We start from the raw sequence: 25,154 nt of genomic DNA on the forward strand, positions 1-25,154 counted from the left end.
GAGAAGTAAATAAATTTTTTAAAAAGGACAGAAATTATTATGAAATGATGACTACTGTAAAAAAAATTCTGACACTTTCATGATTGGTATTTTAAATATAAATACTAGGGTAATTTCACTGTGGCTTTGAATGACATGACAGTGTGAGCTAAATGAAAACAAACTCCCTTGAGAATTATTTATCAGGCTACTGATATTCAAAAGAATTTTCTGAAATTTAAAATACATTAACTAGTTCTTTACCCTAGTAACCCTATCCCATTTTTAATTCACATGGAAGTTCTTGGCCTACTCTGCATAGTTAGGTGGTAGAACTTGCCATGCTTCATGGCTGGGCTGGCTTTCTGAGGGATCTTGGTTGTATGTCTGCTGCATGGGAAAAGTTTTGTGGACATCTCAAATTAGAGACATGAAATTTAGGAAGCCTGAAGCCATAAGGTTTTAGCTCCATTTCACTTCTATATATATTCTAATACTATTCACCTTCATTCCACTCTCAGGTTGGTGTACAAATAAGCATATTTTGCACTTAATAGGCAATTCATTCCAGTCTCTCAAACGGAGTTATCCTTATTTTTTATTAGAGGTAATGGAATGTCCTCTCTTATGCACATTGTGATAATCATTTGTATCCATTTGAAAAGACTTTGTTTCAGTCTGGACCCTCACCTTGGAGGTAACACTATCATTATTGACCTGCTTTGCAAGGTCGGCTCCTCAAAATTAAATTATAAATCCCACTTCACATTCTTTTTATTACACAGTCATCCATGTGATGCATATGCTCACCACAGATTAGAAATTCTGCATGGGGAAGCCATAATGTCTACCACCATAAGGTAAGGAAATTGGCAATATCTGGGTGCTCTGGAAGCTAAGGGTTCAGTGGTTGGCATTTTATACAGTAGATTCCACCTGAAAGGGAACTGGGACTTCAGTCCAGCTCATCTTACCCACACTGAAAACACATTTTTTCTGGAGTACCACCCTGAGCACCACTTTGGTGAAAACTGACTTTCAAAGGGGGGAGCAGGATTAGGGAGGCAGAGTTGAAAACCCAAAAGAGAATCCCTGAACTAGGGGCACCATCTACAGGGGAACAGACTGACACTGACTCAGTCCTTGCATTACATAGCTGACACCTGTGCAAAGCTTATGCAGGTTGGTTTGGCTACACTTTTAATATCCCCTCATAAGAGAGAACTTTTGTTCTCGTTTTCACTTCTGCTGCCACAGTGTCCAGGCGCCCAGGGCACAGAGTAGGAGCTCTCAGTGTCAGCTGCTGTACAAATGCAGATTAAAAGAGAACATCTCTGCCTAAACAACTTAGAAGCAGCAGCAGATGTGTACAGATCAAACAGAAGAAAACAATGAAATCAAATGACACGCTCAGACAAACATCAGTGAGCGCACTTACAAGTTCTTTGATGTCACCCTTTGATTTTTAGCTAGAATTTAAACCACAAACCCCCTACACTTGTTCTCCAGTCTCTACCAAAGTTGCAAACACACACATTAATTCAAAAATTATCTTCAAAGATTTACTTCATATGACACTTTTGTTAGTTGTGTACAGCTGACCAGTTACTCTGGTATTTATTAATTTTACTGAAGGTTAATTCTCACTTTCGGAACTTATCTTTCTTGTTTTTATGTTCTGATGCAGATTTGGCTGCCTGACTGGGAATGCTTTCTAAATACAACATCGTCACCCAGTATGTACTATGGAAACTTTACTGATACCAAGGGTGTGACAACAGAGCACTAAAAATGGGATTCCAAGTGTTTAATCTTCAGCTATACAGAGCAGCCCTTGGATTTCCAGTTAACTAGAAAAAAAACCCAAACAATCAAGAGCATGCATTTAATTTGCTAAAAGAAGTTTCAGAAACATGTGCTTGAACTCATGCAATCAGAACTTAATTTGAAAAGCTGTTCCATTTCCCTAAGCACAAGCCAATTCTTTTGACTTCATGCAAAGGAACCTCTCTCAAAATGAGAAACTTGAGGATGGAAAAGGCCAAATCTAAGTAAAAATAGGAGTAAATTACATGATAATGAAGAATAAAACAAAAGCATCTTCCTGTTAAAGACAGGTATGTGTGATCTCATGCAACACAAGGGCAGCGAATCCTGACAGTCACAGTTCAAACAGCTAATTTCCAGATCTAGACTCTACCAGTTAAAGTAAATTAACATGCCACCAGTATTATTTACTCATTCACCTGCCACTGATTTGCTCTCATGACTTACCTGACTTCTCATCTTGTACACCTAATAGTGGCAGTTGTGATGCTTGATCACACAAAGGCTCACATACAAAAGGAAACTGATATCAGCTTGGGCCTAAAGTTAGAGCCCTCACTGCTGGTTTTTTACATGTAACAACTGCTGCTGCTTCTGAATTAGCCTCAGTTCAGTGACTGTCATTCTAGTATTTGCTCTTTATATGCCACAAAACTTGCCAGAATAGGCCTGAGAATATAGTATACAGAGCATAAAAAATGAAAATGGCAAACATTGCATCATTTCTAGTCTTGCTTTTTTATTTAAATTCTTTCCAGATGCTCCTGTACCTCTGGCTCAGTCAAAGTCTAAATTAAAAACAAGGCATATGAAGAATATAAAATCTAGTTCTTCATTTGTACTTAGTAGGATTCCTTAGTAGGAACTTACGAATGGTAGACACTATTTAAAATTCTCTTCTGATGCACCAGAGCACATTAAAAAAAATTCAGAAAAACCTTCACAGTAATAAATACAGTGATCTATGACTCATGAGTTTAGTGGCTAGCATTTGGCTAGCACCCCAAGCATTCATCAAATGGCTCCTAAGCTCTTCTAGAACATCCTTGCCCATTCAGTATATGTATGTCATTCCTCAAGTCTCCCAGCTTCTTTGGTATAACTAACATAATGACTGGATAGCAAACATCCATTTCCTTGAGAATTCAGTAGTGAAATAAAACCTCTTTCTCTATCAATAAGCCTTGAACCCGAAAGGAACTGAAGGAAGCATGTGTGCTAGAAGGAAGCGTGCGTGCATGTGCTGCATCTGTAGCAATTTGTTTATTGCAAACAACCAAGCTCAGAAAATATTAGGTGAAATCTCTCCCACTTCTCTCCCAGCCCCTACCACAGCTTTCCTTTTTTTTTTTTTTTTCCCAAATGTAGCAGAATAATCATGTATGGACTACCACAGTCAGAGAGTGAGAAAGTCATGGTATTCTCTTCGGGGCTACTGTAGATAGCATTTCTGTTCCTTACTGTCTCTACACTAAGGAGGGGCCATTGGGCTTAACGATGTTTCTTGTCTTTGCTCAAAAAGTAAGACAGAGTATGATGTGTCATGCCTTGTGAATGTCAGACTCCTACAGACTTCTTCTGGCTGTGTGGCTGTTAGGAACTCAGCATCAAGTCTTTATAATTACTAGTACTGAAACATGTGGGTTTTTTAAACTGACCAGATAAACGATCCTAGAGAAAATGTCCTCAATTTCTAATGTATCGGGACAGAGAAAACAGCAACAGTTTGACATCAGACAGGGTAATCTAGGCACAGGAGACCACTTCTACACATGCAGTTTAAATTATGGTGGTTTCTCCTTTCCATAGCTCAGCAAGACTTTTAGAACATAATTTCTTTTGCATTTGTTGTCCTTTCCCCTCTCATGATCTAATGTGCCCATAAAAGAAAAACTGATATTTTGCCTAACAGACCTAAGAACACGTCTAGCACTGATGTGATCAGAAAATGTGTATTCGAACTGAACTGGAAAAGGGCTGTGACTTTTAGAGGCAAATCCCACCATGAAAGTATGGGTGGGGAATGGCAGGATGAAGTTCATTTGAAGACATAGTAAGTCACCTATGAGATGTGCCTGGGAGCTTCATTACTTTCTCAGTTACCTGCTAATGATGGCATACAGGCTCCGCTCTTTGCTGGACTTCTCTCTTTGCCAACATCTGCTATTTATCATATTAAGACAAATTGTAGATAAGTTTCACTCTCATGTACTAACTGAAATCAATTAAGTAGTTGTGAGACATGTTACTACTTTCTCAAGTTTTCTTAGAACAACGGTAATCCAGCAGTAGCCTGCACAGTAGTGCATCAAACCTGGGCTACAACCTGTATGTTCGGTACCCTGCGACTAATTAAAGGTTACAGGAAACTCTTACGTAAATACCACACTGTTATGTTTGCAATTTTACAGGTAAAATTGTTTTCCTCCTGTGCCTTTGAGGGTATAGATGCAGTAATAATATATGCTGAGGAACAAAGAACTTTAGTCTGTTGTATTTTTAAAAGCTAAGCTTACATCTAAATCTATTTTCATTTCCCTTTGGAACCTGAGCAGCTTTTTATGTTATATTAAACATTAGACAAATAGGGTAGATCTAATTAAAAGTTGAAGAAATGTGCTCCCCTTAATTGAATTTGCTACAGTTACATTTTGCAGACCAATGTTAATCAAAGCTCCAGTTCAGAGTGGATAGATCAAGGGAATTAAGTTAACCCTTGCACGTCCTTACCTGAACACGCGACACGGTCTGCTCTCGCCTAAGCCACAGGCCAATTACGACTCACCGCTCAGTCGCGACTGCCCGGTGCGAGCTGCCCAGGGGCCGCCACAGAGGGAGGGCTGCGCACCGCAGGCTCGCTAAAAGTACCAACAACGCCTGGCGGGGGTCGCCGCCGCCTCCGCTTCTCACCGACCTACCAGCGAGGGCTCCTGCCGCGCCGCGCCCGGGGCACCCCGCTCACCCGACGGCCGCTGTGCTTGTGGCACAGCGCCTCGTGCTGCCAGGCGGCAGCCCCGAGAATGCCAGCCACGCCCGCCATGCGCGGGGATGCCCTCCTCGCCCTCCTCATCCTCCTCATCCTCCTCATCCTCACCGTCCTCACCCTCCTCCTCCTCCTCCTCCTCCCCCCTCCTCCTCCCCCCGCCCGCCACCGCCCAGCCCCGCCCGACGGGGCGGACAGAGACCGGGCAGCCGCGGGATGGGCGAGGCCGGCGCGGCGGCTCCACCCATGCTGGGCGCCGCGCCATTGGCGGCCCGGGCGCGTGTCCCCGCCCCGCAGCCAATGAGGGCGTTGGGCCGGGGGTGATGGGCTGCCTCTCGCGGGAGGGATTCCTGGAGACGCTGCAGTGTGGCGGCGCTCCGGGCGCCGCGCAGCCCCCGTGCCGCCTCCGCCGCCCCGCCCGCCCTGCACTGCCCTGCCCGCCCTGCACTGCCCTGCCCGCCGGCGGCCGACACCGCCGCTCAAACTTAACGCCCGGCGCGCCGCCAGCCCGCCGAGCGCAGGGGACCGGGGCAACCTGCCCGCCGTGCCGGGGGCGCTCCGCCCGCGCCCCGCCGTGCACCGCAGCCTCGCCCCGGGAGGTGTCGCCGCGGGGAGAGGCTGAAGGACGAGCCGGGAGCGCCCGACCCGGTTGCCAGGTAAGGCAGAGCTCCGGGGCTGCCTGCTGCCGCGCCCGGGCGGCGTCGCCTCGGGCAGGGGGGGCGCCCGCTGTGCGGGCGGGGGCAGAGCACATGCTCCTGGGGCGGCCGGTTGCTCTGCCCGCGGCTGCCGGGGGGCGGCGGCCCGCCCCCGGAGCACTCCCGGCGGGGGTGGGGGCGGTTACGGGAGGGGCGACACAGACAAAGGGGGCGCCCGCCCCCCCCCCCCCGCCGCCCCCGCGGAGCTCCGCTGTCGCCGCTCCCCGCCCTGGCTGTAGGAGAGGGGAGCCGTCCGCCCTGCATCCCTCCATCCCTCCATCCCTCCCCGCTGCTGCCCGGAGCCGGCGCCCAGACGGTCGCCGAGCCAACTTGTTTCTCCGGGTATCACCTCGCTCCTGCCGCCGCTGTGCCCTCGCCCTCGGCAGGGTGGTCTGTCCCGACGGCCACCCCTGCCGAGAGCGGTGGGGCACGGCGGTGTGCCCCCGCTGGCGCTGGTCTTCCCTCTGGACCGCAGGACATCTAATCATCATTTGTGTATCAATTCACAAAACCCTTTCCCCCATTACTTAGAAAGGCTGCCAGGCTAACGCGTTTTCTTTCTGTGCAATTTCATTTTCTTTGACATTATTTCCTTCATTTTACGGAATACTGCTTGCCCTGCTTTGATTTGGGGTACGTTTTAGTCTGGTTCCCAGACGCACAGGGTATGTTTAAAAGTTAATTTTGGCTATCAAACTCTACTAGGGACAGTAGTAAGAAAGTGGCAAAGAATATTGATATTTCTTTTGTTTCCAGTCTTCTGAAATAAAGATATCAAACGACTACCAGCTTCTGGTAGTCAGTGCAGTAAATAAATTAAATGTAGTCATTGGAATGAGCCTTTGTCGTACTTTCAACAATCTGTAATTCAATCATCTCTGATACAAGCTGCCTTTTGCTATTATTCATCAGACCCAGCTGAGTGATTTCTGTCAGATGGGAAGGGGTAGAGAGAAATCTCTAGGCAAATGTAACTGAAAAGCTTTCCAAGTTGAGTCCTAAATGAGCACAGAAAAGCACTTGGCCACAATCTCGAGACAGATGTTGGCATCCAAATAAATCATTTCTTTTGGTTGTCTGGGGATGTCAAGTTTTATTTTCCTTTTTTAATAGCCATTTGTGGTTGAAGAAGGAGTTCTGTCTTTATTGCCTTGTAAACTAAATGCAAAATGTTGTAGTGCAATGATATTTCAATGTCTCTGAAATAATATTTTCTGTACAAAGGTCAGTAGAGTAATTTTAGATACACATACATGTTATAGACAACTAGACTACTAATCTGCAATGGTGATACTCATCCTCAGAGCTGCTGTGCAGTGTGCCATCCATGTTGCATGTTAATCTATTATGTGCTGTTTAAACTGCTTTATTGTCCGTGAGAGTTACTTCATCCTAAGAAGCGGAAGATTCTTGTTGTAGATAGTCGTAGACCCAAGGGGAGTCTCCTTTCCCTGGTGAGTTGACATCTAGAGGTACAGATGAGCAGTTGTTATAGGAGTGTCCCTGAAAAAGGGAGGGGGAGCTTTTGGGTACAAGGACAAGTAGGCAGTGAACTAATTTGCTTTGTGAGGATGTGAAAAGACATCTCCTGCCAAGCTTAAATAAACCTGCTCAGAAGAAGTGTAAGGAGATTGCACATGTGTCTAGAATAGTATTTTCTTGTCTGTCTTGGAAACAAATGACCTGATTTTATGTCTTGAGTCAAATATGTATCTTTTTTTCTTCCAAGCTTTTTGTATTTGTAGTTTTATTAGTAGTGTCTGAGGGGAATATACTTTAATGTGGTAGAGTTGCTCAAAATTTGCATCCATGCAATTCATAAATTGAAACTATATAGCTTAAAAATGTAGGCAGCTTGAGTGAGAAGAGATAATTTAAAAAAGAACCACAGGGCATAAGATAATGACATGCTGTAGGAAATAATCATACTCCTGCACTTGCAAAAGCATGAAATGTTCCAGTGTAGCCGTTTCATACAAGCCCAATTTTCCTTCACGTTAAGAGCGCCTAAGTGAGCCTTATTAATGTTTGATGCAAAAGATGCTAAATCCATTTTAAGGATTGATACTGGAATTTAAAGAGGTAGCTCACAGACTAACAGAGCAAATCTAACACTTCTCCAAAACAAATGTGAAAAATAATCTGTTACCACGTATGCCATAGCAGCACAAGTGGGATATAGCCTTTTCTGTACCACTGGTGGGCAAGAAGCCCTTTAAAACCATAGATACAAAACGGTGTATCTGAAATGTTCTCTTACCTTAATCAAAATTTAAATCAGATATAAGAGCTGACTGAGAAGATGCTTAGTGTTGATTAGTGTAGTAGTTGAGAAGGTGTGAGATAAGGGAAGGTTCTGTTTGTCAGAAACCTAAAGGAAAAAAAAATCTATATTTTTCTAGCTAGCATAGAGACACCGGAAACGTAAAATCAATTTTTATGGTCTTTTGGCAGGGTTGGCTGTAATAAGTAAAAAGGAACAGTTCAGTGTTTGGCTGAAGTTTTTAAGCCACTCAGCTGTACAGAACTCAGTTAATTGATGTTTCCTCACATGAAAATGAAGCTCTTATTTAGCATATCATGATCTTTTCCTCTCAGTTCAACAGTCTGATTACAATTTTAAAAATACTCGTGTGGGGGTTTATATTTATATGCACATCTAAACACACAGATAAACTCTTTACTGGGAATTGTGTTCTGAATAAAGAGTGCATACAACCTCTTTTACCTGCTGTGGAAGAGACATTAAAGTTTGCAATACAAATAAAAAGGACAAGAAAATATTTCTGCATATCTGGAAGAAAAGTGTGGAGGAATTATTACACATGGATTCCATGATCTCCTTCTCTCTGCTGGGGATGCCCATATAAATGTGCATTTCCACAAAGAGAAATACTTCATCGTTTGATTTTGCTTTGATTCTCTGTAGAATGTTTGTTTTAAACATAACTTGGTATCTAGGAAGAACCTTAATTAGAAATACAGATAAGGGAGGCTCATTAGCCAACTATCAATTTGTGTTTACTGCTGATATTTACTAAAAATACTTGTGGTTAAATAAAAGCATTTGCCAGACTAAATAAACAAAGTGTTAGGTTAACATGTTTTCAGAATTGTTATGTACAAATGTCATCTTTGCTAAAGTGGGTTTTATTCCTCCCTAATATACCTCAGTAAAAACGGGGATTAGGAAGTGGTGGTTCTACTGTTAGATCTTTTACAGAAATACCGGATACCAAAGTAGAATGCGTAGGAGGAGGACAACTGACAAGGGCTTCTCATGATTTCTTCCGGTGAGATGCTAAGAGCAGGCTACAGGCAATCTCTTTCAGGGACTACACAGACCAGCTGAGCGATTTGTGCAAGCAGTGTGTGGAAAAAGTTTTCTGTTTGAATAAAAAAAAAATAAAATATTTAAAAATATTTGTTGAAAGTATTTTTTTCCCTTGAGGACTGTAGTGACTGAAAACTGGATAGGAGCCATAATAAGAATGTCTCCTTAAGTACTACTTTGACAAATGTTAATCAGTATGTTTTAGAGGCTGACTTTTCTATTGTTTTCCCCAAGTGACTAAAGGAGTAGCACATGAATATGTTATGAGAGAGCTGAGCATTTTTCTTGATCTGTTTTCTTGTCATTACTAGTCTGGAGGTCTTTCCCCAGAACAGCAGGCACTGAACACTTCCCCTTCTCCATACTAGAGGGAGTGGTGTTGCCATCTTTTAAATTCTCAGAGAATTGCAAACACAGGATGCCATTTCTCTTTTCTAGCCATCCCTAAAGATGCTCGGAGAAATGTATCGGAACACAAAATAAATCTGGAATTTCTCCGGTGCAGTGTAGTTATCTGATAAACTACTAATATTTAAAAGGTTCTTCTAAATGGAGAAAATTTACAAATTTTAAAAAATGTCACAAAAACTTATCCAAGTGACTTAGTATTCATTGATTCAATTATTATAGTAATAAGCCATTTTTCAGGAAAACAAAATTTTATTTAGGAGTGGCTAAAACCAATTTGGTTATTTTAGTGCTGCTGTCTGTAAGTTTGTTGGACACTATTCAGGATTTTTAACAGTAACCAAATGTATTGAAGTAACTTTAATACTCTAGCCATGTCTGTAGTGACTACGTACATGAGTGCCACAAAGACATGAGGATATGTGCCTCAAAGTTGCCCAGTACTATTTTAATGAATTGGTTAAAAATCTGCTTACAAGTTCTGTTTTGTACCTTTATCTTAAGGGTATTGTTTTTCTATATGTGGCTGAAAAATCAGTGTAACAGTTGCAATGTGGGAAAGCTGGTAACCAATTAATTGCCTGGCTTGGCTCAGAGATGCGAGTTTACCTGTGAACTCATTCATCTGTATGTGTTTGAATAACCACGTGGATAGTGCAGTTGAAAATAATTGGAATGCTTTTGCACGAGGCACTATAGAATCATAGGATACGCTGAGTTGGAAGGGGCCCACAAGGATCATCAAGTCCAACCCTTAGGCCCTGCACAGGACCATCCCCAAGTGTCACACCACGTGCCTGAGAGTATCATCCAAATGCTTCTTGAACTCCGTCAGGCTTGGTGCTGTGACCACTTCCCTGGGGAGCCTATTCCAGTGCCCAACCACCCTGTGGGTGAAGAACCTTTTTCTAATGTTCAGCATAAACCTTCCCTGATACAACTACAGGCCATTCCCTCGGGTCTGGAAATAAAGATTCCATGACAAATAGTTTATTTGGTTCAGGATGTTGTCTCAGTCATGCTTTTCCTAGAAAATTTGTACATGTACTTCGTTGACAGGTGGACACTAGACCTAACTCTTATTTGGAACACTTAAGGATCACTTGTAGCATGTAATTTTAATTTTTTTTTCCTTTTTTTCCAGTATTTCTTTATAATAATTAATTTCTATTGGATTTCTATAAACAAATATTAGAATTGGGAGGAATTCTTAGAATATGTGACAATGCAGTTAGAGTGTGTTGTTTTGTTTTGTTGTTTTTTTTCCGAAGGCTAAAAGTGGTAACTTAAGAAAAACTTAATGGTGTGATGTGTTGATAGAAGATACAATATATTGGTGAATAGTTGAGGGTTAAAGAAGGATAGTGTGATATACATACACCCCAATCAAAATAGTTTTGAAACTTTGTTTTTGTGATTAAGAAAGGACTGTGTTTCTTGTTGAAGTTGTAAGCTTGTTTTGAATTTAGTCAGGCATTTGATTTAGTTTAGGGTAAGGTTCTAATTATAAAAATAATGGTGTAAACCAGCATCATTGTCCATGTGAACAGATTTTTTTTCATGTACTAGATTGCAGAAGAGATAGTATATGAGGAATCGGCATCTCTATTATTCCAACTCTTTTCATTACCTTTGACAATGATCTGGAATAAAATACAAAATCCATATTCATGAATATAATTCTGGTTTTTTTGTGCTGATTTTAATAAAGTTGGGAAAAGTGCTATTATAAACTGATTTAATTTGGTTTCTCATCCTGCAATATCTGAATATGTGTTTTAACAAAGTGAAAAACAGTAATACTTTTGCCTACTTCCAATAAAAAAAAATCGTGAGTCCCCCTAAATACTAGCTCTGAGAAAAGAATTGGGGATTACATCTGGAGATCATCATCTGCCCTAATTTTGAAGAGCAAAGAAGCCATATGCATCTGTAAACACTGCTGAGAGTAGGAAAGGTGCCCATCGCAGAAAGGATGCCACACGACTAGAATTAGTTTAGCGGAGGGACTTCAGTTGTGTGATTTGAGATGTGCCCAATCTGTTTCTTAGTGGAACTCCTAAAAGCTTACCATTCTCTTTGGAAAGCTGTATGTGCTGAGAGCTTTCTTGATGCCCACACAGTGAACATACCGGTATTAAATTATGCTCTGGTATGTAAAAGGTCATGCAGCAGCCTGGCTGGGCACACAAACCACAAGACCCCAAACTAGAAATGAGGTATCGATGTTTTTCCATCAGAGTAGCAAGTGTATGAGCCACCTTATTGAGGAGATGATACCTTTACTTGAAGTCTGTAGATCAGTATTTTCTTTCCTTTCAACTAGACCAGGCACAAGTTCTAGATTTGATGCTGAAATTGCTGGATTTCTGATTTGTGTTAATCCATGAGAATGGAGTAGGTAATCACCTGTCCTTCTGACCTTAAAATCACCAACCCATTGAACTTGCTGCTATTGACTCCTACTGTGTCTCTTGGATTAAATAGTATTTGTTGTAAAAGATGTTGCGACATGTTACTTGTGTAGTGTGAAGAGGTTCTGTCTGAACTTCCCTTAAGCTGCCCTTGTATGTTATAATCCTATTTTGTCCCCTGTTACTGACAAGAAATTTTTGTTTATTTATCTAACTGGTGTTAATCTTTGAGACCCGATTTAAAGCCTATTGAAGTCGATGACACTTCCTTCCATTTATATTGTTCCTCTAATACGTCCTAAAACTATAAATTGAGCTTATTAGTAGGAACTTTGATTAAAAAGAGTATGCCTGTTACTCTTTAAGATGTGGGAGAACCAATGTCCCGTGTCCCATCATTCTAGCCTAGACTTGCATAAATAGGCCTTAGTTTCTAGATGCCATCAGTGAGATGCTACCCAAAGGACAGTTTTCTGCTAAACCTGTTTTGGAGCTGGCTGTGGAGGTGTCAATCCTTGTGCCTGGCATCTGAGCCAGGGAACTTTGTCATGATTCTGCTTTGCACCGGGATAAACTTGTCTTGGTGAGCATCTTTCATGTCCTCTTTCCATGTGTACTACATGACTATGAATGGTTAATTGGTGGCATTGGTAAGAAAACAGGTGTCTGTTAGGAGAGGGATACAACTCTACTGAAAAGGCAAGTAAGAGTTAGCTTTAAGAGTGTCTTCCCACTGAATTGCCAAAGAGATGTCCTTGAGTAGTCCAGATGAGGGTGGAAGACAAACACATTTTTAACTGCTAGTGGATGGTTGAATTTCAGGATTTCTGGATCCTGAAATTAAAGTTTATGTATTTTCTAACAACCCAAATATTTAAAGATGTGTTTGTTACGCTGTTGCATTTGATAACTGTATCATGCTAATATTTCCTTATGAGGAGTCTCTCAGTGAATTTTTTTTTCCCACGGTTTTCATTTCTTCATAGTTTCTTTTCATATACTAACAACAAGCTGCTACCTTGCACTTGCTCATCAGTTTTGGCTTTCTTACTTCATGCTTTGTTAGCTTGCTCAGCTGCTGGTTAGAGCAGAGAAACACCAGGCAATATCCATGTGACCTTGACAGAGGTCACTTTCTTCTTCATGATGGCCTGCAGCTGCATAAGGCCTTTGCTGCTCTTATCTTGTATATTTGCTTTATTTTTGTAAATTCTACATAGTAGGATTGAAATATTGCTTTTTTAAAAATTAATATGTATTTACCACTCTTTTAGCTTGTTGAAAAATGTTGAAAGTGAAAACTTAAAGTAAAATAATCTGAGACAAAAATACCTGAAGTCACATGCTATAGTGCTTTCTTGCACTTGTCATCTTCAAAACATGTGTCCATTTTTAGTAATGACTTGGACCTACTTTAATATTTGATATGCAAATATTGGCTTTATAAATCATACACTGGGTAATAATTGTGAATTATTTACTCAGAATCAATTTCTTTTTATAAATATTGATATGAAAGTTCTGTGTTATAGTGAGCAAGGCATAAAACTCACTATGGAAATCAGCATTTTAGAAGAAGAGTAATAGTAATAAATGTTTTATCTTGATATCAAGCAGCTATTGCTCAGATATTTGAATTGAGCACTGCTTATCCATGTAGTGTTGATTAACTTCTAAAGCAACAACCAGCCAAATGTCCATTAAAGGTGATGAACCAGTCCTTTGCAGGCATAGTAGAGACTGTCTACATTGTTATTGAAGGATTCAAATTAATCCCAAAAGCCAAACCCTTTTTCTACCTTTCCAGATAACTCATGTATATCTGTACTGATCGATGGGATTCCAAATTGTGTGTGTTCCATATAAATGAAAGGAAAAACAATTGGCATAATTTTAATGGAGCGTGTCAATATTACTCTAGTTATAGCTTTTTTGAATTTCCTTCTAGTACTAATATGATACTGGGAGCATTTCATTTGCTTTGTGTTGAAATTTGGCTCTTAGAATGTCTGTTCACTTCAACTACTTTTAAAACAATGTATGAATTCAGTGATGTTAACTGATTTCATAGAATAAAGCTAAATTATTTGCTGGAAGGTATTATCACCTGGCATGCCATACTCTGTGGTGTTACTGCCCTCTTCCACTTAGTTCTGTGACTTTTTTTGTGATGAAGAAAAAGAATCTTTACTGGAGAGGTAAAAACCTAACCTCTTGGCATAGTTTGGCTGTAGGTGTGTAAAGTAGATGAATGTGTGAATTTGAAAGGATGACCTCAAGTGCAGACAGAAAGTCATAGGTGGAGGTAGTGAGTATGGAGCCTAGTTGAAGACATATTCAGATTTTTATAAGTTAAGAAACTGTTCAAGGTTTTGTCCTGCATTGGGCCAAATATTGGCTATTTTGTGTGTCCTTTTGGGATAAATATATTGATAATTCTTAATACTGTAGAGGTTATGCTGATGAGGTAATATAAAAATTTATCCTCAAACCTGGAAAATATTAGCTCAGCCTGTCCTGCTTACAGCCGTAGTGCTGTTCAGATACTTAAAGATAGTTACTTCAGTCAAACTTAGATGTAATTGTATTGAATAAATTCTAGGTTTTAAAAAGTTTTAAGAGGTGTATCGTATGGAGTGTAGAACTGTGCTTAGTGTTTATCTTATGCTGTAGTACTTATAAAAAAAAGAGTAAGGGAATGTACTGAAACTTTCCCGCTCTTAAAGACCATCAGCATGTTCATTGATTGTGGTTAGTCAAGTTTATTGTAGTTTGAAACTCTTGCCTCATTATTATTGGGCATACGAGTTTTCTGTACCCATGAGTAACAAGATTGGGAGGAACTAAAAGTAGTAGGCTTAGCAGCAAAACGTGTTAGTGGAGGGGCTGTATATTGGTCAGTGATGGTCAAAAGTTCTACACCTGTTGTTGCAGAGATAAAGATGATGACCTACACAAACACAGCCTAGCAGAGATGGAACTAAACCTCAGCTGGTTCGTTGCAGCAAGTTAGTGTCTAAGACTAATATGCAATAAGCGTATTCACCATATGGGCCAGTATCCTTGCAAATATGAATATAGTCACAGCATGTGCAGTTGCTCTCAGTTTTAACAGTGGTAAATACACATGGGTTTTTCCCTAGATAAGGCACACAGAGTGAGCCGGAAACAAATGTATGCTGAAATTTTGTTTCCTGTTACAAAGCAACTGCTTCAGGCCATGTTACTTTTTCCATTGGACTTGGTCTAATATTGTGCTTCCAATTCTGGCTCAGAATTCCAATTCTTAGACGAGAATTCTTGTTAGTGTATTTCTAGTGAATCATATTTTTTTAGATGAGCTGAATTAGGTCCCAGAAATACAGAATTACTTTTTTTACCCTTCAAAGCACTTATGGTTCAGTTGGAATACTGGAAGTTGTTTATTGTCACCATCACTTAGAACAGACTTTTAAACCTATTTTGGTTTGCTTGCCTGGACACATGGGAAAAGATCTGGGTGTGATGGCTTAGCTCTCCACATCCTCTGTTAACACAGTGAATTCCAAATGTAGGTTGTAACCGGTGACAGCTGTTTCATAAAGAGCTGCTTCATGTTTGTGAGAAGCAGTGTTTGCTCTGCACTCTCTTTAGAACAGGGCCTGACAAATCTTGTAATGTGTTAACAGTGTGCCTAACATAATAGGATCCAGATCTTTGACTGGGGACATGAACAGTTGTGCAAAAAATAAAAATAAAATTTAGCCCAAATGTTGGAAAAAGTGCCATTATAGAAGGCCCCCAGAGATCAATAAACAACTAATTGCTGTAACCATATCATCCTTCTTCAAAGGGATTTTAATTGTATCATGGAAACTTCATACTTGAAAAGGTGAACACTTATTTGTTAGGCATTCTGCTAGATATATTTTGCTGGTCATTGAGGCTGTACTGTTCATACTAGGGGACTTGGACATCCAGTTTAGATCTCTAATTAGAAACTATGCTGAATTACTCTTTACAACCTCTTTACCTTCAATGTGGTATAACTTAGGAATTTTTCATTTTTAAATACGAAAAAGTTTCCTGTTTTCCAGTAATTTGATTTGCCATTTTCTAGTTGAAAACTGGGTAAACTGTTTGGCTTGCTACTGAAAAAGCTATTTCATGTATAAAACCATGCTCACAACTGGGATTTGAATTATTTACAGGTGGGATGGTACAAAGGGACTGGCTTTTAGCCTTCTGTGACCAGGACGGAATTTATCTGGCATAAAGTAGATAAACTAATTCCAGCCTCAGTAATACTTAAGAGACTAGCTGTTTCATACCAGAAAGCAGTTTTTATGATAAAAGAATTAGCAAAGTTCTGCTACAGCAGCTTCCCGAATACAGAAGCCAGGTCATCTGTCTGGAGGTTGATGTAATTATTGGAGATTTCTGCTCCCCCTCTCAATGAGAGGCTGATACAGGAGAACATCTAGTCCTGCTCTGGTATGTGACAGCATTAATGGGTGAAACAAATACAAAGCCAAAACCATAGCTGCCCATGTAGGCTGTCTCGAACACAGACATGAAGATTTCAGGTAAAGATTTTAGGATTAGCTTTTTGTGAAGCATGCAAATCTGTACATAACAGAGAGTCATTTATGTTAAGCAGAAGCCAGTCAAACTAGTGTCCTGTTGATATGTTGAAACATAAATCCCATATGACAGATGGGGATCAATGGCAGAGGGAGATTAAGAATAGGATTCATGTCATTTAAGTTTAAATACCTCCAGAAGGTGATTCATTTGACCTACCTTAGGCATCTATCTTTGTGTGAGATGGACTACTCTCTGGACATGAGATGGGCTGCTCCTTGAAGCTATCTCTTCCTTTCCAGTGACTGTAAAAAGTCTGGGATCACTAGATGAGACTTAATCAGCCAGTTTTTAGACACCTGACATGGGACACTTGAACCCTAACTGATGAGCCTAAGGCCTCATGGAGAGTTTGTGGCAAGGCTGAGAAGTGAACCCCGGTTTTCTGGAGCCAAGCTAATCACAATACCATCTTTTCTATGAAAAAGAGCATTATGTGTAAAACTAGTGTGTGATGACTGCTTAAAATTGCTTTAAAATAAAAATAAAAAAATAATTGATCAAAAGGAGGGTGGTGGTGTATTTGGAAATACCTAATTAAAATTGGGCTTAAATTATTTATTTTACTGCAGTTAGTGTTGCTGTATTTGATTCAGGGGAATAGAGAATCACAGAATCAGTTAGGTTGGAAACGACCTGTAAAATCATTGAGTCCAGTCAGTAAACTTGCACTGCCATGTATCAACCTCAGTAGTACAGTAACTTTGTGTAAGAGTCTAAGTTTAAAAAGAATATTTGGAGATAAATGTTTTTGCTGAATAGAAAAGCAAATGTATCTTTCTGCAGAATCTGTACAGTGCTGTCAGGAAAGGATAAACTTTGTATCTTAAAGTAGAGATCTTGAAAATAATGAAAACTTTACTATCAGCTCTGCAGAAAGATGGACGTCTAGTCAGTAAAACTGTAAATAAAGGTCCATTGCACAGGAGTGACAATATTTTATATGTAGTTATGGGCAGTTTGAAGTCAGACTTGTCCACTCTGTGCTGATGAAAGTGGGCTTCTGTGAGGGGAGACAGCTTATATTACAACAGTTAAAAGATACGATGTTTTCTGAAAATGGAATATGAAAGCTGATATGGAGAGTGCTACTGGCTCCAGCTTTGGATCTTGCCCGAAGCGTGCAGGGATACAAGCAGGTCTGCAGAAGCGGTATGACGCTTGGCAAAGTGGAGGAATTGCCTCTCTTCTGGTCAGCAAAGCTCTGGGAGGAGACAAGAATAGCAGCAGCTCAGATGTTGCTAGAGTGTGTGTTTTCCCCCTCTGAAGGGCAGTAGGTTTTGCACCTGAATGAGCACAGTGCTTTTAGGGGTTAGCGTGGTTCTTCCTTGCTTGCCTCCCTGCACACACCTGACACCTCCCTTCCTCCTTAGCCTACTTCAAAGCTATGGTTTGGTGTAGTTTGTGAGTGAGATGAAATCATGTTTTCTGAGCTGTAGTGCAAAATCTGTTCAAATGGCTTTGTGTCATTTATATGTAAAAATCTGTTCTGATGATTCTGTTCCAGGTTCCTGTGAACCAGAACATCCTAGAAGTATGACCCTCTTAATTCATGGCATCACATCTCTACATGGGAATATACTGTGATATTAAAGCTTCAAGGTGTAAATGTTTGGGGTTTTTTTAATGAATTGCTATGGTAAGGGAATAAAATGTGCTATATTAAGCTAAAACAGAAGCTGGCAATGTGAAGAGTAAAATAGGATGTATATTTTAAGCTTATGTAATTTCTGCCTCTAGACATTGGGAATTGGCTATTGGTTTCACAGTACAGTAGAAATTATATCTTCATGTTAGAGCTAAAGTTAAGTTAAATTAGAATGGTATAGAAAGAAAAATCAAGTACTCTGAAATATTATATCATAGCAAAACAGTTGTCTTGTTGACACAGATCGTAAGAATTTCTGAGTCCAAAGAGTTTCAATATCTAAACATGATCTTTTTATAGCTAAATGAACCTTTATAAGCTAGACATCAACTATGTATAAATGCAGAACAGTATATCTAAAATCTGTCATGCTGTCAGAATACAACTGTTTTCTCTACAAATATGGGAATTGTCACTTATCTGCATTTTCTCCTTGCCCTGTTTCCCCCCCATGTGTTGATATTCACCCGTGTGAAAGAGGCCGTTGTATAAATAATGCAGAAGTTGTCAGTGGCAGAGGAAAATTTATGTTAGAAGACTGAGGGATTGCATAAGAAAATAAAAGCACCTTTTAATGAGGGTAACGATCTCTGTTTCTCTATCACTTCATGTTAAAAAAGGTATTTAAAGTAACCTCATCTTTTAGTTCTTCATCTAAGGACTGTTTTTAGTAATAAAATCCTGGTTCGATTTTCAATCAGAATATTTTGTTCTGCAGTATTTTCCCTTTTGACTTTTCCCCAAGCCCTCTTGGGAGCAGGCAGTGATCTTTCCCCTTCTCAGGGATTGGTGCTGAGCAGCAGCTGAACTGGAGGAATACCCCAGGACCATGTCGAGGCTCATAGGGAGAGGGCATCTCTTCCCCTTGGCTTTATGGTAAACATTTGGAAAACACAGTGCAATCTGGAGTCAGACTGCCTTGAAAGTAAATTAATTAGGCTCATTAAAGGTGGAGTCCGAAACTTTAGAGCAGCTGGGGCTGATTCTTGATAGAGCCGGACCCCAGGTGCGTGCTGGGGCACAGGCTGGCTTGGAGTTGCCGTGAAGTTGGCCAAGCTAAATAGCACATTGTTAGTGTGGCTTGTCGTTGGCCTGCTCTTCTGGAAGATGGTCAGAATGTGATCTCAGATGATGTACTGAGTTCATTTAATTTCTTGTCTCTTTCCTCCAACTGCTGTTTCTCTTGAGTATTGCAGAGGCTGGTGTGGCCTTAAATATAGTTGTATTTAGGCATCCACTTGGAAGGTCTCACTGACTTGACAGCAGCCTTCAGTGAAACTTGCTCGTCTGCGTGGCTAGTGGGTCTGCAATACCTCTGATGCGTCAGCAGCAGATGAATGATGTGCTAGCCCTTGCCTTTCATAGATGACTCCTTGTTTTCCATGGTGATGCTCTTAATGTGATTGTTAAAAAGGATACTTACAGAAGGAAATAAGGGAAAGCCTGCATATTTTGTGAGTCTTAAAAAAGTAATAATGAGGTAAGCAAGTATCTCTCTTTTTTTTTTTTTTAATCAGGAAGCTGCAGTTTTCCTCGTTATCTTTATTCTTTCATGATTGAGCTGTTTGTTTCCAGATGGCTCCTATGCATGCGGGGACAGGGACACACATGGCCCAATCTGTTCAGCTGCCGGCCTCGCATCAAACAGCCCAAGGTGCTGGACATGCTGGCTCATTTGGAGCAGTTCGGCAGCCCCTCCTGTAGCGGTTATTCTGGTGCTTTAATTTCCAGGCAGAAAGGCTTTGAAGCAGCATCCTTTTGTGGGAAGAAGAGATTTCAAGGTTCAGAAACTGAAATGCAAAACTGCAGCCACCTATCACCTTTCAAATGAAATTGAATTTATCAGTGTTTCTAAATGTGTCTGCTGTACCAAAGCACTTTGAACTTTTTTATTCCAGGTGTTGGTTTCATTAAGCTATTTCTTTTTTCCATTCTGCTGTAGCAGAGTTCTTAGTGTAGTATCAGGTATGTCAAGTGAAGTATGTAAACAATTATTTTTTTTCATTTTTGACAAAAGTATTCACCAGAGACAAGAGATGGTGTGTGAAAATATGAAGTCAGCACCATGTATTTAAGGGTACAATGTCAATCTTGCAGAGGCCTTGAACAACACTTGCTCTGTTTTTGGAACACCCAAATACATTTCTTGGATTAGTTTTGCCTATGGCTGTGTTGGGATTTAAATTGACCAGACAGTTTGCCCACGGTTTTCTTCCCTTACATGTGCCCTTTTCTTCCGTACTTCTTTAAAAAGAACTATGAGGGGAGAAGGACGGGAAATGTAATTAAACACAGGTACTGCAATAAGCTCTGGTTAGGAAACAAATGAACTTAATGAACTGTAAAGACTCAAGAGGTGTCCTATATATAATCAAAAGGTAACTGTCATTAATACAATAGACAAGGTGATAAGGTATCACCCTATCAGTGATTCAGTGGGTTAATCGGTTGTCAGGGATTGGAGTCTGGTTTTCAGAAACGATGGTGGTGGTTGGGTAAGCCCTGAAGTCCCCATAGTAAGGCACTCATTCTGTGCAGGGTTCTGTGCATGTGAATTGCTGAGCATCTGGAAATGCCTCTGACATTGAAGTGATCTGTACAAGTGAAGTGTATGTCTAGTTAAAATAGAAACTTCTGAAATAAAAGCATGAGATACTGCTATAAAATGGCTACTGTTTATAGATTTAATTTTGGTGGGAGGAGATCTTGGAAAAACCTTTCACCATACCAAATTATTTTTGTAAGAGAAACATAGCTTTATATCTGAGCTGAGAATCTCTTCAGACAACACTTTATTGATATGTATGCTGAGAACAGAATCGCAGAATCATTTAGGTTGGAAAAGGCCTCTAAGATCTTTGATCCCAACCATTAAAGGTTGGGAAGGTGTACCAGGGAGATAAAGAGAATTTTATGAAATATTTCAAATAGCTTATGAAAAGGGCATCATTTTCTGGTTTGTTTTTTGTTTTGTTTTGTTTTGTTTTTTTTTCTTATTCTTCTCCATGGCTCTTCTGAACATATAAACAATTACAGTTGCAGAGACACTGCTTTATATGAAGCAATGCTATTGAGCTCTGGCCCTTCTTATTATAGGTTTTCAGCAAATGTGTGGTCTTCTGAAACCTTAACAACCTGGTCATTATTGCAGCAAGATTTTGTCTTGAGATTGTTGTGTGGTTCAAATTTTCTGAAGTTTCTTCTGAAACTATCACTTGGAAATCAAAGGTTTTTTTACCTCTGCTGTATTATAGCAGTGTTTAAAAATAACTAAGTGTGTAACTTCAGATGGCTATCACATCAGGTGCTTGCAAAAAGAAGTAGAAATCCCACATCTAAAACATGACCACATGATCTAAACACTTCAGAGAATGCCAATTTTTTTTGAGACCCCTTAATGCTGAATACTAATAAAATAAAGCCTCTAGAAATAAATTTCTATTGCATAAGTAGCTTTAGTTTTTTGTTCAACAGCAGAAAACCAGTAATTACTCAAATAGTTTTTGACAATGAACACTTCAGATGTATCAGTCTTTGTCAAAATGAAGTCATTTTTAATTCTGCATAATGTAAAAAAGCATATAACTCTATAAATTGTTCTTGTCCATACTTGTGATGAACACTGTTGTACAAACTAGAGTTCATTAGAACTTCCAAATTCCAATTATGCAAGTAATAGAACCTTAAGATGCTATCTGTATTGTGGAACAGAATGTCTTAATTTCTGTTGAAAATTTACAAAAACTGGGTGTACTAAAAGTATAAGTAGTTCATATTTTAAGAATGTCAAGATAGGTTTGGGCTTTTTACTGTTTTTTTTCCTGCCTTTTTTATATTTTTGATTTTCTGAGCAGATTTCATTTTAACATTCATTGCTAGGGTTGAGATGAGGAGAAAGTTTCAAGCTGCAAGAGAAATTTGGGGCAATATAAAAACCTGACACAAAATAGTATCTCCAATTTTACTTGGAAAGTTTTCAATACTGTTTTAGTTTTCAGTAGATTGTTTTTTGTAAGAAAAAAAATCAATTACGCTGACAATAGCAATAATCACACTACATGTAAGGAGTTCAAAGGTTACTTTCCCACCAAGAATAGAAGAAAAACTGACCAGGGGTTCCCTTCCATGGTAGAAGATAGTGACATATTATTCCATTCAATTTTAGGTTGTGCTTCATTGCTTTTGAAATAGATCTGCTTGGGACATATGCCCAAACTCAAGATGTGGTCAATGTGCTACCACAATTATTTCGTTGTTGAAAAGCTTTCTTTGCCAGAAAAAGAATTATCTAAGACAGATGCTACTGTGACAAACAGCTTGAAACTCACTACAATAGATGCTGAAAAGATTAATATGGTAAGTATGTAACAGTGTCAAGATTATAAATGGTTAACAATTACCTGGCTTAAGCTGGCAAGTAGCAAAACACCACTCAGACGCCTGTTTACTCCCTTCCCCCTGTGGGATGGGGAGAGAATTGGGGGGTAAGAAGGGGGTGTAAGTAAAATTCATGGGTTGAAATGAAGACAGTTTAGTAGTACAAAAACAGAAGGGAAAATCGTAATAATGATGAAAGAATTAGAATATGCAAAGCAAATGATGCACAACGCAGTTGCTTACCACCCACCAACTGATGCCCAGTCCAAATGGCCAAGCAATGGGGCCAGCTTTCCCCCAGTTTATATATTGAGTTTGCCATCATATGGTGTGGCATATCCCAGTGCTCAGCTGGGGTCATCTGTCCTAGCTGTGTCTCCTCCCAGCTTTTTGTGCCCCCCAGTCTCCTAGCTGGTGAGGTGATGTTAGAAGCAGAAAAGGTCCTTCTCTTAGTGTAAACCCTGCTCAGCTATAACTAAAACATCAGTGTGTTATCAACATTATTATCCTAAATCCAAAATGCAGCACTATCCCAGCTACTACGAAGAAAATCACAGCCAAAGCCAGGGCACAATCATGTCCGTCTTAAGCATACAGGAGAGGCAATACTTGACAGAAGATCTCTCCTAGTTTGTGGGGTGAAGGGCAAAATTATCACTGTTTAAGCAGGTCAGGATTTGTAAATGACCAGTTCTACCAGCAGTGCCCAGCTTGAAGCACATTTGGAAGTGCCTTGTTTTCAGCAGGTGCTGGGCATGCATGCTGCTAAAATCAGGCTTCGCTTGGCCCAAAGGCAAATTTTATTCATCTGTTAGAGAAACTATGAGATAGAGCCACTTTGACCACATGACTGATAAGCCTGTAGAGAAAGCTGCCTGATGGAAAGCCTGATCCTGTGTTGTAGGCCTGTCTTCCTCATCCAGGATATTCTGGGTACTGGTCAATGCATCCTGTGTAAGATCTTTGAGATGAGCATAGCTGTACTGTGTAGTCTGATTACTAGGTAAAACACACAGTGCAATGGCTTTTAGCAGGTTTTTTGAGTAGTACTTTCTTACTTATTCACTGTAACAGAACACTGTTGAATAAAGATGAAGAACATGTTCATAATACATGCTTTGTGATTAGAATGCCTATGTCTTGTGTCCATGTAATTTTGTCTTTTTTCATACTTGTAGCTGATGTGTACTCCAATTAGTATTCAATACAGAGTCTCATATATGATACTTTGAGTCTGCAAACCTGAATGAATTTTGAAGTCTCCTTAGGAACAAATAAAATGCAAACTGCATGGTAGCTTAAAATGTTACTAACGGGTTTCTGTTGAGTACCCTTCAGTGCCCTTCTGTTTACATGATCACTTAATGGGATCCAGAGAGACTAATCATTAAGCATTATTTCTTAAGGTCTCAGAAGCAGGATATCTGCTGGTGCATCAAAACAGATTTCTGAAAATTGTATAAAATCTCAGTAGAAACTCTTGCTCATGCTTCTTTTCTTACTCCATCTGCATATATGGTGCTGTGAGTCCCACATGTTTAAGTAATGGTGTTACTACTTTAGTTGAATATGCACACTATATAGGTCTATGTACAGTATACATTTGTATCGCATAACTTGCACTCATCTGCCAATTATGGTGTTTCTAGCCTGGCATGGCTGTGTTTTTTCTGGCCCTGAGCATGTCTTTGCTATTCTTGGGAGCCCATATCTTCCTTCATATTCTCTGTCATTCTGTATTTGTGGGAGAAAACTTGGGGATGCTAAGTAAGTGTCATTTAGCTAGCTTACTTCAGGAGTGTCCTTGAAGTATTGTCTTGGGTAGCTACACTAAGCATCTAAGCATTATGCATGGCAAGCAATCTCTCCAGTTCTTCAGAGTCGAACCTTTGATTATAAAGTTTTTGTGAATGTACAGATTCGAGGGTGAGTATGGAAATATGTGCATGCAAATATGTGTGGAAATACTGGATATTTTGTATCCTTAAGGATAGTGTGAACGTGTGCAATTGTTCTGTTGAAGTTACTTATGTTAGCTGTCTGTCAGGTAAGTCAGAATAAAAAGGCTGGAATAACAAAGGCTTTAGAACTGCTAAATTATTATTTTTTTTTGCCAATAAGGTGTTCCTTTGATAAAATGCAAAAAAATGACATGTAAAGAAGCAACCACAAAGCCTACAAATTGATGATTGTAATGCCAGTGTAAATCACCAACCAGTAGGGCAAATAAGCCTATGAAGAGTTATCCCATCACCTGCTATTTTTTTCCCAAACACAGATTTCCAAGCTCTTGACAGCAGCACGTGCTGAAATCTTTTTTGGCAATTCTGTGAGTGGAGCTTTGAGGGGGAAGGGTCAGATTTCAGAGGTGAGGGTACTATAAAATTTGAGGAATAGCTGATCAACAAACTCTTGTTCCCCACATGTTCCTGAAACAAAAGTAGGTACTTAGGCTTTTGTTCCTAGTGCTAGCAATCACATTTTAGAAAACAGTTCCAAAGATTTAAGGGACAACTTCCAGTAATAGTGAAAGACTTTAAAGCAATAACTCGTGGTAGTTGAAGAAAACATTAAAACACCCCAATCAAGCAGAGAGCCAACTTTTTTTTTTTTTTTTAAATTTCCCCTAACAGGCACTGGTCCCTAAGTACATAGCAATGGCTACTAAAGGACATTGATTTTAAGCAGTCAAATAGCAAAATATTTGGACAGTTAATGGTTGAGGGGGTTGTTGTTTGTTTAACCTTGTGCTCAGGTTAGGACACTTAGTCCAGCATGCTCAAAGAATCTTAAAAACTGTGATGCTGAAAAATCATAATTAGGTTGCCATTATTCAAATTAATTTATAATAATTTAGAAAATTAGG

General features: G+C 39.8%; 1 protein-coding gene across 3 annotated transcripts in view; it reads left to right on the forward strand.

The window, feature by feature from the left end:
- The first annotated feature begins 5,196 nt into the window (after positions 1 to 5,196).
- The window catches only part of SYT1 (synaptotagmin 1), a 364,604-nt gene continuing 344,646 nt past the window's right edge, over positions 5,197 to 25,154 (forward strand). For 2 of the 3 annotated variants that reach the window (XM_027679770.1, XM_027679771.1), the window contains exon 1: positions 5,199 to 5,445. The gene's annotated coding sequence lies outside the window, so the exon portion shown is untranslated. Of the gene's footprint in view, positions 5,446 to 25,154 lie in introns of all 3 variants that reach the window. The other variant, XM_027679772.1, reaches the window with a different exon arrangement.

This window comes from Neopelma chrysocephalum, unplaced genomic scaffold (genome assembly GCF_003984885.1).
Source record: "Neopelma chrysocephalum unplaced genomic scaffold, ASM398488v2 Primary Assembly neopelma1_59, whole genome shotgun sequence".
In the NCBI taxonomy this organism is placed as follows: domain Eukaryota; kingdom Metazoa; phylum Chordata; class Aves; order Passeriformes; family Pipridae; genus Neopelma; species Neopelma chrysocephalum.